General features: G+C 39.1%; 1 protein-coding gene and 1 non-coding gene across 13 annotated transcripts in view; both read right to left on the bottom strand.

The window, feature by feature from the left end:
• The window catches only part of DTNB (dystrobrevin beta), a 235813-nt gene that overhangs the window by 78235 nt on the left and 142798 nt on the right, over positions 1-14780 (bottom strand). The gene's annotated exons all lie outside the window — the stretch shown is intronic.
• On the bottom strand, positions 11963-12034 carry TRNAC-ACA (transfer RNA cysteine (anticodon ACA)). The gene has a single exon. It is a non-coding gene; the product is annotated as a tRNA-Cys (tRNA).

Raw genomic sequence — 14780 nt, 5'->3', positions numbered from 1 at the left:
TGTTAAGTATTATTATTATTATTTTTGGCCATGAGGCAAGGCTTGTGGAGGCAAGGCTTAGTTCCTTGTTGAACTTAGGCCCTTGGCAGCAAAAAGCACGCAGTCCTAACCACTGGACCACCAGGGCATTCCCAATATAATTTGTTAATTCTTAATCAAAAGGAAAGGGGCATGCCTACTGGGTACCTACTCCTATAAGATAAGTAAGACTATCTTTATCTTAATGACCTAACTATATGTATAGGTATGTATGTGTGTGTCATCATACACAGCATCATCACAAATGCAAACTATTGGGAGCAGCAATACAAGTATACACAAAGTGTTGAGAATTCAACAGATGAAGGCTGTTATCCCTGCCTGGAAGAATAATGGGTTAACAGTTTTCAGGTAAAGTTACATTGAGGCGAGAGTTTTCCAGATATAGAAAAAAGGGTAACCAAGGTAGAAGAAATGGTATGGGGAAAGGTACAAAAATCCCAAAGTACATGGCATACTTGGGTCTCTAATTTATTTGGCTAGACTCAAAGGCCCTGGGAGGGGAGTAGCCGAAAAAGCATCTGACAGGGAGATTAGGGCAAGAGTTTAATGATATCTCTTCTATCACAAGGCAAGAAGTTTGGACTTTATACTGCAGGCAGTAGGGGAGGCACTAAAAGTTTTTAAGCCAAAGATGATATGACTATAGTAAGGTTTTGAAACGGTAATTCCAGAAGCTTGTAAAATACTGGTTTTAATCTGGGTGAACACAGGAATCATCAGGGAAGCTTTTTGTGCTGAGATACCCAAGCTGTACCTTCAGTTTAGTGAATCTGAATCTTCAGGGGCAAGAGGATTCTTTCTAATACACACCCCCATCAAAAAGTCATTTATGTGAAGAGGTTTGGAAGGTGAAAGGAATGGAAGCTGGGACCTCAATGAAGAGGTTATGGCAACTGTCCAGATCAGTGATTACAAGGGTGGACACTGGTAGTTAAGATGGGGAAGAGACAGAAAGAAAACATTGTGGAGGTAATATAGATAAGATGTGACAGATTAATTGCATGTGGTCAGTGAATAAAGAATAACTGAGATTTTTACCTTGACTACTGGGTGGATAGTGGTAACATATCCAAACTAGGGATCACAAGAGTAGGAAATAGGATTTGGTGTTGGACTGGTGGGGGTAGAGAGAATGAGCAGGAAGGTAAAGATGAATAGATTTCAGTGGTGAAGTTGCTGAATCTGAAGTGGCATTGTTAAGTATAGGTAAATGATATCTTACCTGTATCTTGCAAGCAGTCAGAAATAGGAGAATGGAACCCATGTGAAAATGTCAAGTTTGAAAACATTTCAGTGTCATCATTTAAACTGTAGCTGTTCATTTGAGTACTCTGATCATTATAAAGGTACATTTTATTTTTTTAGGTGGAACAGGATAAGCTTGGGGAAATATCAAGTGATAGGGGGGCTTAGATAACAAGTACAGAGCTTCTGGTTACTGGTTAGACAAAACTCCTACTAGAAAGTAAAAATTTAACTTATTGTATAAGTTCGTTTTACATTACTTCTCCTATGACCAGACCACTCCATTCTGGTGGATACTGTGGAATGTAGACTAGCTTGTAATTAAAATTACTCTAGAATCTCTCATAAGATTTTTAAAGCCAGGAATAGATGAAGAATAACTCATCATGCCTTTAAAATCTTCCAGGACAGATTATATATAACTGTGTATTTCTTTCTTTCATTTATCAAATATTTGTGGTATCTCTACAAAGTGGTAGGTACTGTGCCAACTGCTGGGGATAAAAATTCAAAGGACAAAAACTTAGGTCTTATGAAGAATAAAAATACAGGAAAAATAATTACAATATAATGCAGTATTTAATAAAAGTAAGAAAAACTGCAACATGCTACGGGGAAACACTGAGATCAGTTCACCTCATAAAGAAAAACAAAATTTCAGTGTACTAAAGAACTAAGTATAAATGTTTCTATAAATCAGAGGCAAACATACAGGCCTATGGATAGAGAGGATTTTCTAAGTTCAAAAGTAATGGAAAAATTAGGAAGAAAAAGACGGATGAATTCTAATGATTTAAAAAGTCATTTGGGGAACTATTTCAACAAATGTGACAGAGCAAGAATTAACAGCCTTAACATACAAGGGATTCATTCAAACTGATAAGAAAACTATTAAGACTTCAATCAGATAAATGGTCAAAGTGAAAACACACCATTAAAAAGAAGAAACACACATAACAATATAATACTTTAATTGTGAAAAGCAAAGAAATTTGCTAACATTACAGACCATTTTCCCTTGTAAAAAATAACAACAATATTTTTAAAATTTAAGGTAATCTTAAAGCTAGAGAGGACTTTATGACAAGCCCCTTAACTGACTATTTTAGGCAAGAGTGTAAGTACAAAGTTAAGCAAAATTTCTAGAAAGTAATTTGACAATATGCCCATCAAAGACCTTTTCTTTTTTTTTTTTCATTTTTTTCTAAAACTTGGTTTATTATTTTGCACCTTGGTCTTTAATGGCTTAGAATGGACTTTTCAGTTAAATTTGCGTGCATGCTTGTCTAGTGACTCGCCAGGCTCCTCTGTCCATGGGACTTTTCAGGCAAGAATACTGGAGTGGGTTGCCATTCCCTTCTCCACAAAGATCTTTTAAAAAGTTCAAACATTTTGACTCCTAATTCCCTTTCTAGGAATATATTCCAAGGAATTAATCAGAAATGTAAAGATAATTTTACATTTAAAAATATTTAGGAAAATACTTATAACAGAATAATTCTGGAAGAAATCTAAAGTATTCAAATATGAGGGAAAGGAAAAGTAAACCACAGTACATTAATATATAGTATATTATGCTATCATTAAAAAATAATCCTTATGAAGAGCCTTCCAATTACAAGAGAAATAGCTTACCATGTAAGAGGTAAAAAGAAGGGTAAGATAACTATCATATTAGCTAACAATTATTAAATGTTTGATATGCATCTGTTAGACAGTGGTTAGGGCTTTAAAACATTATTTTCTCTTTATAAAAATCCTATAAAATAAGGTAAAATTATTTATACATATACACAGCTGGTCTTAGCTAAATAATATGATGCGTAAAGCAAAATATCTGAAGGAAATATATCAAAATGTTAAGAAAAGTAGAATTATGGGCATTATTTTTCTTGCCTATTTATACTTTCCTGTCCTCCTCCAGTTTTTCAAGTTTAATTTTTTTCTGATTTTCAGAGAAAAACATGTTTAATATTTTTAAAATATATATGAAAAAAAAAAGAAAGAAAACTTACTATAGCAAGTCAAGTTTTCTAAAGTGAGGTTGTACTGTTTCTGTCATCACTAAGAAAGCAAACTGCAAAGGAAAGTCTTTTACAAACCTAGAGAGAACTTTAAGACTGTTAGCAGAAAAAAGACCTGATAAATGGTTTGAGTTGATCCAAACTTCCACAACCCCCCAACATCCCTACCACCACATTCCCAAAAAAGAAAGGAAATAAAACATCTTAGATCCGTCTACATTATCTCCTCTACTAAACTGCAGGAAATGTACGTGGTTTTTTATCACTGTATTACGAGCACCTGGCATACTATGAGACACAGATTAGGCTTTCAGGAAATATTTGATCATGAGTCAGCATGACGTCGTGTGCAGAGTGTGTAAGAAATAACCTTTCTGTTATATTTAGTTGCACTGAGACTCTTCTCCGAGAATGGAATAATGACATTTTTAGCTGTTATATTTGGTAGGTATGCGTGTAGCTATAGCATGCTTTCATCTGTGATTTCATAAATGGAATCAACACAGTGGAGAGTGCCTTTCATAACAATAGTAATACTGAGTGCTTCAGTGCCAGATTCAGTTCTAATATTCCCCATGGATTCGCTCATAGAAATCTCACAACCATCGAGGAGGCAGATCCTATTATTACCTTTATTTTACGGATGGAGATAGTAAGGCACAGAGAGAAGTAATGCACCTGAGGTCACAGCCAAATCAGGTGGCAGAAAAAGGGTTTGAACCAAGGCGGCACGGCTCTTGGGTCTGTATTCTTAATCATTATGGTGCAGTAGCTCTACCACCCTTGCTCTAGTTTTAGAAAAACTTATGACTATTTGGTCTATAAATTAAAACCAATAGCATGGGGACTTCCTGTGGTCCAGTGGCTAAGACTCTGTGTGCTCAGTGAAGGGGGCCCAAGTTCAATCCCTGGTCGGAGAATTAGAGCCTACATGCCACAACTAGAGTGCATGCCCAGCTAAAAAGATCTCAGGTGCTGCAGCAAAGATCAGAGATGCCACGTGTTGCAGTAAAGACCTGGTGCAGTCAAATAAGGAAATAAATAAAAGTAAATATATATATATAAAATAAAGCCAATAGCATGATGTTAGATCATAGCTCTTGTAAAGTTGCTTCTATAGGAAAGAGAAAATGATAATAGTCTTAGGGTATGGTTTTGGGTGATTTATTCTTTTCCCTTAGAACTCTGTATTACGAATGTTTCTCAAACTTTCTGGTTTCATTTTTAGCCACCTCTAGGCATTGGAGAAGGAAATGGCAACCCACTCCAGTATTCTTGCCTGGAGAATCCCAGGGACGGGGGAGCCTGGTGGGCTGCCGTCTCTGGGGTCACACAGAGTCGGACACGACTGAAGTGACACAGCAGCAGCAGCAGCAGCAGGCTGTTCCAAGGAAGACTAGGTATGCTCATATGAATGGTTTCCTTCAAAAACATATCTCTATTAAAATGACTTTCAAATCTAACCTTAATCTCAAAGGTCTTTTGAAATCTTCATCTCAGCCTAACAAAATAAATGCATTTAGTGAAGAAATTACTTATTATATCAGCCAGACTACTGATAAAAAAAAAAAAAAAAACACCAAAAAACTAATACCTGGCTTCAGACCAAAACTGAGTGTGATTACTTGCTTTTATTTTCTAAGTTGACTGAGATTCAGGGGTAAACAATTTCTGGATAATACTCTCTAACCAAGGATGTGAAAACATAATACTGTTGTTTAAGCACAATTTCTACTTAAAAATTGTGAGTGAGTCAAAGGGTATGTGGGTTTCCTAGGTGGCACTAGTGGTAAAGAACCCATCTGCCAATGCAGAAGACGTAAGAGACTGCAGCTTCAATCTCTGGGTCAGGAAGATCCCCTGGAGGAGGACATGGCCACCCACTCCAGTCCTTGGAGAATCCCAAGGACAGTGGAGCCTGGCAGGCTATAGTCTATGGGGTCGCAAAGAGTTGGATAGGACTGAAGTGACTTAATATGCACACACGAAGGGGTACATGAAGAAAGCCAAGTCTGAAGCCTGCAAGGACGAGTGACATCTTGGGTAACTGTCATTTTCTGTATGCCCTCTGGTGTACCTCTTCTGTAGGAAGTCACCCAGACAGACAGATACTTATCCCTGCACTATACTTTTAAAAGCATTTGCTCATTATCTTGCTCTTCCTCCCGGAATATTCTTTTAACTGCAGAGGTTAAAGTCACAGTCCTGCAATTCTCTTTTGTCTTGACAGTCAACTGCCAACCACACATGTGGGGACTTTTTACCAGATTTTTTGGTCTGTTCATTACTGTTACTGTGCAAGGAAAAAAGATTTTATTGTGCTTTAAATAAAATAATACGTTTTCATTTACTTGATTACTTTTTTGTACTCACCACAATAATGCTTTACATAGGTACTCAACCATTTTTAGTTAAGTACATTTAATCACTTACTATAATTTTTGTAGCCAGCTATTTTGCCCACAACCCTGGACACCTGTGTTGCCTTTGAAATTATCTCCCTTACTTACTTTAATCATACTTTTCTCATCTTTAAGTTTATGCAGCAGATTCCACCACACATTAAGATTGTATGGTGCCTTATAGTAAACTACTTCACACACTGCAAACTACCTCATTCTTTTCTCCATCAAATTACACTTCCCTCTACATCTTTCAAGCAAGTTGTTTATTTGCTTCTTCTAAGCCCCCACTTTCAAATTTTCTCTAGGTACTTACCCTGGAATGTCTTTCTTCATAGACTTGTCATAGTCACACTCTTACAAGAAAGTTTTTTTAATTTAATTAATTAATTTATTTGGCTGTGCCAGGTATTAGTTGCAGCATGTGGGATCTAGTTCCCTGACCAGGGTTCGAACCCAGACTCCCTGCATTGGGACTATGGTGTCTTTGCCACTGGACCATGAGGGAAGTCCTCTTTCTCACTTTTTTAATGAGAGAAATGGCTCTTGAAATTTCAGTATCCCATAAAGCCCTTCTGATTACTACAAACTCCATTTAAATAAACAAAGGTCACATCAGTATACAAACAAAAATCCATGGCTAACTAATGCCTAGCAATATTAGGGGCTTTGAGAAAAAAACAAAAACAAGTGAACACTGTCCCTGCCCACAAGAAGTTTATATTCCTATTAGTCTTTATAGTTAGTCTTCACAATAATAGACATTTATATTTTAGTTTAACATATTACAATTTTTAGGTCAGATCTAATTTGATAATCATGCACAATAAAAAATGTGTAAAATAATTTATAACAGGACTACAATGTAATTATTTTAAATAATTAACCACAAACCAGGACAGCAACAGAATATTAAAAATCCCACAAAGGGGGATTCCTTGGCAGTCCAGTCAGTCCAGTGGTTAGGACTCCACACTCTCACTGCTGAGGGTGGGCAGTCAATCCCTGCTTGGGGAACTAAGATCCTGGAAGCTGTGTGGCATGGCCAAAAAAATAGAAAAAAAAAATAATAATAATAATAATTTAGAAAAGGTTATTGAATACACTTATTAAAAAGAAATACCATGAAGTTAACAGTTGCAAGATTCGCTGTATATTTTACATATATTTCCTTTCAGAACACTGCAGAGGGTTGGGAGGGAAGGGGTGATGAACTACAAACATTTACTAAGTATAAGCATTTGCACTGAGCTAGGTCCTCAGATACATTATTGGAATTCATGCTACTATTCATGATGGTATTCTTATTTTAAAAATAAAAAGAGAAAGGTTAATGAGGATAATTAACACGTTTAAGGTCACAAAACTATGAAGTGAGAGTACCAGCAATGGAGCCCAGTTTTACCCGGTTCTGACGCCACCAAACAGATCAAAGCCACAGATTCGCCATCCTAACCCAGGCATCTCTCTCCTGCCCATGTGAATTTTTCAGATTAGAGTTCTCAGGGAAGAATAAACCCCTCTGTTACTCTCTCCAAAAGCACCCTGCCTTGAGATAATGGTTATGACAAGTGCAGATCATTTTTAACCTCCTTGAGTGGTGTGATATTTTGGTCTTTATTTATGTCTATGTGCCAGACCAACTGGGCTTTCCCAATGGCTCAGCAGTGAAGAATCCACCCACAACACAGGAGATGTGGGTTCAATCCCTGGATTGGGAAGATTCCCTGGAGGAGGAAATGGCAGAGCTAGAACAAGATTCTTGGCTTCCTTTGGGTATTCTTGCCTGAAAAAACCCCATGGACAGAGGAGCTTGGAGGGCTACAGTCCAAAGGTTCATGAAGTCAGACACTTCTGAGCAACTGAGCACACACACAGCAGACCAACCATCTCCTTTACTCCTGTAGGTTCCAGGGTCATCTGCCAAAGCAAAGAGGTTAAACAAGCCAATGGAACTGCCTTTGGGAAAACTATTAGAAAATAACCATATGATACTATAAGCATAGCATAGATATTATGTTATATATTTACAGTGAGGTTTCTCTGACTTCTAGGGAAGTACATTTTACTTTATTGGTTATTGACAATTAATTAACCAAAAAAAAAGACTTAAAATTTCCAAAATCAACTTCTAATCTAAATACACTGCAACTAATCCATTAATGTCAAAAAGACCTAGCAACAGATACGCATGCCTCCATTCCTATTTCTGGCAGTTCAACGTAGCCATTTGTGGTATAAGACTTAGAATGAAGTATTTCTCAGGAAGGAAAGGTTCACCACAAACACATTCTTATACAGAATTTTCACCACTAGACAGCATTGAGAGACACCCAGAGGAAGCCAAATATCTTGTTCTAGCTCTGGGAAAGGATAAAATTGTAAAATGAGGCAATAATTAGCAAACTACTTATTAGTATTGCTCAGCTTAATATGATTATACTGAAAAAGTAGGCAAAAGGTCTTAGAAACGAGATAATTAAATCATTGAGACTGTAGCCCACTGGGCTCCTCTGTACATGGAATTCTCCAGGCAAGAATACTGGAGTGGGTTGCCATTCCCTTCTTCAGGGGATCTTCCTGACCCAGGGATCGAACCCAGGTCTCCTGTATTGCAGGCAGATTCTTTACCATCTGAGCCACTAGAGAAGTCTCAGAAAAATACTATTTTATTTTAAAAACTTTTCCACAATGAATCTTTGAATCTTTCCTTCTTTGTTCTCCTTGTTCATTAAACTTAGGAAGTTGCCAGTACTTTTTAAGATGTCAACTCCTGTATTTCTAGAAAGATGAGAGAAGACGACAACTTAAATACTTTAATAAGTTACTGTTCACAGAGAGGTCAAAGAAATGCATGATGCAATGTCATTTCCTGACCTGTTCGTATGCTCATTACTGAAACCTGTTTTTAAAAATGGAAACATACATATTGTGGAAGAAAGGCTGACTCTTAATGTATTTTTGCAATTAACCAGGCGAGAAAAGATACAATGGATTTCCCTTCTTTAAAATAACTGGTTGGGAAGTTCCAGAGGCTCTAGCATCCTGCCTAAAATAAACAAAATCATCATCAGCCCAGCAGCTCAAGCAGCAAAAACATAAAGGCAAGGAAAAGCTATCAAACCTTTACGTTCTGTAGCAAAACGCTTCTTCTTTCTCTATGGATCTGGCATCTAATGCATTGCACTGCTGTTGTCTCTAAGGAAACAGAACAATCACATGACGAAGAATCTTCTCTACAAGGTAGTTTATCCCACAGAGCATTTTGGGAAAAAGCAGGTACAAGAGAACAATTCATCAGAAGGCGAGGACACATCTGCACTCTGTCAGCAAGTCCATCAAGCAGTCGAATGCAGCCTGTGACAGGAAGGCAGATGAGTGCAAGAGTAGGAACCACTCCTTAGATGCTTCAACATGAAACACACCCTCCTGCAACAGCATCCAAGTTCTGCTGCAAACCAGTGACCTAATTAACATAGTCGACGATTCCATTCTGACGGGGATATTAAGAAGCACCCCCCTACCTCTTTTCTTAGGGCCTCTCCTAATTGCCAACTGCTTGATAAGAAAGCAGCTAGCAGTACTGTGTCTGCCAAGCCATCTAGGTAGGTAGCAACTGGGAGATAGGAAGATTTGCAAGGCTTAATTTTGTTTTGTTTTGTTGAAGAGGAGTTTATGGAAACATAAGCAGAAAGAAAAAAAAAAAAAGAAAAGCAGAACCATGGTGTCTACCTACCCCTGAGATCCAAAGAGCTCCTTACTTCATAAAAGCGTATCATCAGAGGGCAGCTGAAAGAGAAAGGCTGAACAGTGGACTGTCAGGGACACCTCCAGCAGGGCGCTCACATGATGAGTATGTTCCTGACACTCACAGTCATCCTGTGGCCTCTTTTTCTACTTCATCTACCCAACAGCTCATAAATCTATCTGTTCCCGGTCTCCATCTCCACTGGCATCACCACCTTTCAGCATGCATTTGGTTAGTGTAACTCAAATATTGTAAAGGTTTTCCTATTAGTCCACCAGTGTCCAGAGAACGTTTAAGCTGTTGCTCATTGGATTTCTCATGGTTAAAATTACTTCCCCAAGCATAGCTCTCATGCTACCATTCGGCCACAGATCATCAAGCCTCTACTAGTCTCCCAAGTTAGAACAAATATCTTCCTCTCTCTATACTCACTATCCAGACACTACAGCCTGAGTCTCCTAACCCATCTTCATTTTCCCTAAACTTCCCAGGCGTTCTGGACAAACCTGTTACTTCACTCAAACACAGGCCCTGACCTTTTTTGCCACAGTAAAACAAAAGTAAGACAAAACTGTAAAAGATACACAAGGATTTATACTAAAAACAGAGTTAAGTCAGAATGAAAGCCAGACTAACAACCTAGGTGCCTAGGAAAGAACTCTATCATTTGAGATGAAAAAAGAGGCGAGAAAAGAACCCACATCAACATTTTAATATCAATAATAAAATTCTAAAGAAAAAAATAAATGCAAGTGTTCAAATGCTTGGCATAGAAATATAATAAAAACAAAACAGCAATGGAAAACATCTTTCAAAGCTGTGAGTTGTGAGGACAAACAAGAGGAATGAGCACAGAAAGTGAAGGGCAGTGTGAACAACAATGGATAAAATTAATTTCAGGAGGGAAAAAAGGGATTACAGAATACCAGAGACGGAAATGCCTTCATTTTATAATAAAAACACATCAAAGGGGAAGAGGAGGCAGCAGAGAGTGGAAAGAACACAAGTGTGGGAGAACCAGGTTCAGCATCCAGTTCTGGTACTAAGCAGATAAAGTGATGCCTCTGACTCTGGGCTATGAAGCCCTTTGGGCCTCAGCTAATCAGTCTGTGAAAAGAAGGAGGCTGGTTCTAGAACAGTGGTTTTCACAATGTGTTCCCTGGGCATTAAAGGATTCCATGAGGTGCTTCAGTAAACCAATGAGGAGAGCAAGGGGATTAGGTGTCAACCTCATCCCTGATACCTAAGTTGGTAAAGAATCCGAGTTCAGTTCCTGGGTTGGGAAGATTTGCTGGAGAAGGGATATTACTCCAGGATTCTTGGGCTTCCCTTGGGGCTCAGCTGGTAAAGAATCTGCCTGCAAGGCAGGAGACCTGGGTTCAATCTCTGGGTTGGGAAGATCCCCTGGAAAAGGGAAAGGCTACCCACTCCAGTATTCTGGCCTAGAGAATTCCATGGACTGTACAGTCCATGGGGGTCACAGAGTTGGACATGACTGAGCGATTTTCACTCACTCACTCATTTCAATAAGAGCAGCTCCACTCTTTTCTCCATGCTACCGCTGCTGAGTCACTTCAGTCGTGTCCGACTCTGTGCAACCCCACAGGCTATAGCCTACCAGGCTCCTCCATCCATGGGATTCTCCAGGCAAGAGTACTGGAGTGGGGTGCCACTGCCTTCTCCATCTATTCTCCATAGGAGCTCATACAAACAAAATGTCCCAAGGTCGGTTTTTTCCCTTTTAATCTTCTCTTCATGTGACTCTCTTTTTTTAAAGAATAGCTTTAAGAAATTTATGTATGTATTTATTTCTGGCTGTGTTGGGTCTTCATTCCTGTGAGGGCTTTCCTCTAGTTGTGGCGAGTCGGGGCTACTCTCCAGTTGCGGTGCACAGCTTCTCATTGCAGAGACTTCTCTCGCCGGAGCACTGGCTCTAGGACGCAAAGCTTTTAGTAGCTGCGGCAGGTGTGCAGTAGGCGCGGCTCCTGGGCTCTAGAGCACAGGCTCTGTGGCTCGTGGGATCTTCCCAGATCAGGACTCAAACCGGTGTCTAATGCATGGGCAGGTGGATTCTTCACCGCTGAGCCACCAGGGAAGCCTTCAATGTTGTTTTAAAAAATTTGAAAACCCCTTTTCTGACTACAGAATTTAAAAGAGAAGCCTCTTCCTTACTCACTCATAGTATCCTGTTCTTTTCTTGTAGAGTCCTTGTCGCCGTTCACAATTACTCTTCAGCCTTTACTTTTTGACTGGCCTCACTCAAGAGGCTGTAAACTTCCTGAGAGCTGGGCTCGCAGGGTTTATTCCACCTCTGTGTTCACACTGCATACCTAACATATGACTAGCACATAGTGGATGAAAGAAAGAAAGTGTGAGTGAAGTCGCTCAGTCGTGTCTGACTCTTTGTGACCCCATGGACTGTAACCCACCAGGCTCCTCTGTCCATGGGATTTTCCAGGCAAGAATACTGAAGTGGGTGCCATTTCCTTCTCCAGGAGATCTTCCCAATCCAGGGATTGAACCTGGGCCTCCTGCATTGTAGGCAGATGCTTTACCGTCTGAGCTACCAGGGAAGTCACAGTGGATGAACAACCAACATTTTTCAATAATGAACTTATTCTTATGATTTTATGATTCTATTTTTCATTCCAATCTAACTTGAAACAATGTGTTAGCTAAATCCAAAAGTAAAAATTGGTGAAAGGCTCACCTGAACTGAAGTCAAATGGAAAAGATGTCCAGCTAGGGAAGTCAAAGAAGGATAGCTAACAGGCCATTTGGGATGGTAAAAATTCTTGAGTGGGAGGAATAATGATGAGTAAATAATGTTCTCAGGCATTTACCTAGGTATAAGAAAACAGGAGTCTTTCTCATACGTACTAAATGCATCAGATCAACTCTGCCTGTTAAATCAGCCTTGGTATTTAATTTCTGGGCCGAGAGAATCTAAAGGTAATTTTAAATGCCCTAATACATTAGGGAGTTTGCCAGGGGAATAAAGAACCACACACCACTCATTAAATGTGTATCAAAGTCTCTGTTGAAAAGGCCATACAGAGACCTTTGGAGACAGTGCTATGACAGTGAATTATAAAGCAGCTGAAGGTGTAGTCTAGGGATTTCTGGTTCAAACTGGTAGACTGAGCACATGTTGAGAGCTCACCCTTCTGTACCAAAGAAAAATGATTTAAAGATATAAAAGTTAATTGAGGCATGCATAGCTAGAATCAAACATTTTTTAAAAAGGGAAATTTTCCTTAAGTTAAAAAAAAAAAATGAAGACACATCACCCAAGGAAAAAAATAAACAAGAAGCCACTGTGGTAAGCAAGGCTGTGCTAAACTGCCACCAGCCACACACAGGACTGCAGGCCACCTCTGAGGAGGCTGGAAGAACTTAATCAAAACCTGCTCCCACCCCCCCACCCCCCAAAACCAGACAAAACAGAGCATCTAAAAAAAGTCTTTAAAATGAGTATGTTTAATATCCTCATTTTTAAAAAATGAAAATCATAATTCCTGAGATTCTTTTAAAAATGCACAGATAGGCTGAACATAAGCCTGAATACAGCTAAAGGCTGGCAGTACCTTTTTTTTTTTCAAGTCAAGAAGGATGAGAGCTGAACTTTCCTGGTGGTGCAGTGGTACAGAATCCGCTTGCCAATGCAGGGGACATGGGTTTGATTCCTGGTCTCGGAAGATTCCTCATGCCGTGGGGCAACTAAGCCTGTGTGCTACAACTACTGAGCCCGTGATGCCCTAGAGTCCATGCTCTGCAACAAGAGAAGCCACAGCACCTCAACTAGAGTAGACCCTGCTCACTGCAACTAGAGAAAGCCCATGCACAGCAGCGAAGACCCAGTGCAGCCAAAAATAAATAAACTTTAAAAAGAAGAAGAAGAAGAAAGAAACATGAGAGTTAAATCAAGTTTTAAAGTCTGTATTCCGAGTTCCAGAGAGACCAGAGGGAATGGAGGAGAGGCAACAGTCTCCAACACAGAAAATGGCTGAGGATTTTTCAGACTCAAAGAAAGATATGAGCTTCTAGAGAGTAAGAATTCTCTGAGTAGTAAACAAATACAAATAAACTTCTTAAAAAATTTTTTATCCAGGTAAATAGAGTGAAACTTCAGATTACCCAAGTCATTTTAAAAACTGTAAAAGTGACTAGTGAAATATGAGAAAGTCAACAAAAAGGAAGGAGAGTCAGACTGCTATCAAAACTGGTTACAAGACAATAGAGGAATGATGTCTTCAAAGAATGAAGGGAAAACATTCCTCGGCTAGATTTTAAATCCAAATTATCATTCAATAGTGAAGGTGTGCCACAACAACTAGACAAGAAAAAGAAATGAAAAGATCTGAACTGTAAAAGAAGAAGTAAAACTATCTCTATTCGCAGATGACATGATCTCATATATAGAAAACCTTAAAGAATTTACCCCCCAACATGTAAATCCATGGCTAATTCATTTCAATGTATAACATAAACTACTGTAATGATGTAAAGTAATTAGCCTAGAAAAAAAAAATAGAATAAAACATATTAAAAAAAAAAAAAAAAAAAAGAATTTACCCCCCCAAAAAAACTATTCGGTTCAGTCGCGTCCAACTCTTTGCAACCCCATGAACCGCAGCACGCCAAGCTTGCGTGTCCATCACCAACTGCTGGAGTCCACTCAAACTCATGCCCATTAAGTCGGTGATGCCATCCAACCATCTCATCCTCTGTCGCCCCCTTCTCCTCCTGCCCTCAATCTTTCCCAGCATCAGGGTCTTTTCAAATGAGTCAGCTCTTCGCATCAGGTGGCCAAATGATTGGAGTTTCAGCTTCAACATCAGTCCTTCCAATGAACACCCAGGACTGATCTCCTTTAGGATGGACTGGTTGGATCTCCCTGCAGTCCAAGGGACTCTCAAGAGCCTTCTCTAACACCACAGTTCAAAAGCATCAATTCTTCGGCACTCAGCTTTCTGTATAGTCCAACTCTTACATCCATAGATGACTACTGGAAAAACCATAGCCTTGACTAGATGGACCTTTGTTGACAAAGTAATGTTTCTGCTTTTTAATATGCTGTCTAGGTTGGTCATAACTTCCTTCCAAGGAGTAAGCGTCTTTTAGTTTCATGGCTGCAATCAACATCTGCAGTGATTTTGGAGCCCAGAAAATAAAGTCAGCCACTGTTTCCACTGTTTCCCCATCTATTTGCCATGAAGTGATGGGACTTGGCTGATGTGATGATTTATTGGCTCTCTCTCTCTCTAAAATAACTATTAGAGCTAATAAGCCAGCTCTAAGCAAAGTCAATATAAAAAG

The sequence above is a fragment of the Odocoileus virginianus genome, chromosome 2, assembly GCF_023699985.2.
Source record: "Odocoileus virginianus isolate 20LAN1187 ecotype Illinois chromosome 2, Ovbor_1.2, whole genome shotgun sequence".
Lineage (NCBI taxonomy): Eukaryota > Metazoa > Chordata > Mammalia > Artiodactyla > Cervidae > Odocoileus > Odocoileus virginianus.
Note: the sequence above shows the minus strand (reverse complement) of the source record. Positions and strands in the feature narration are given on the sequence as shown.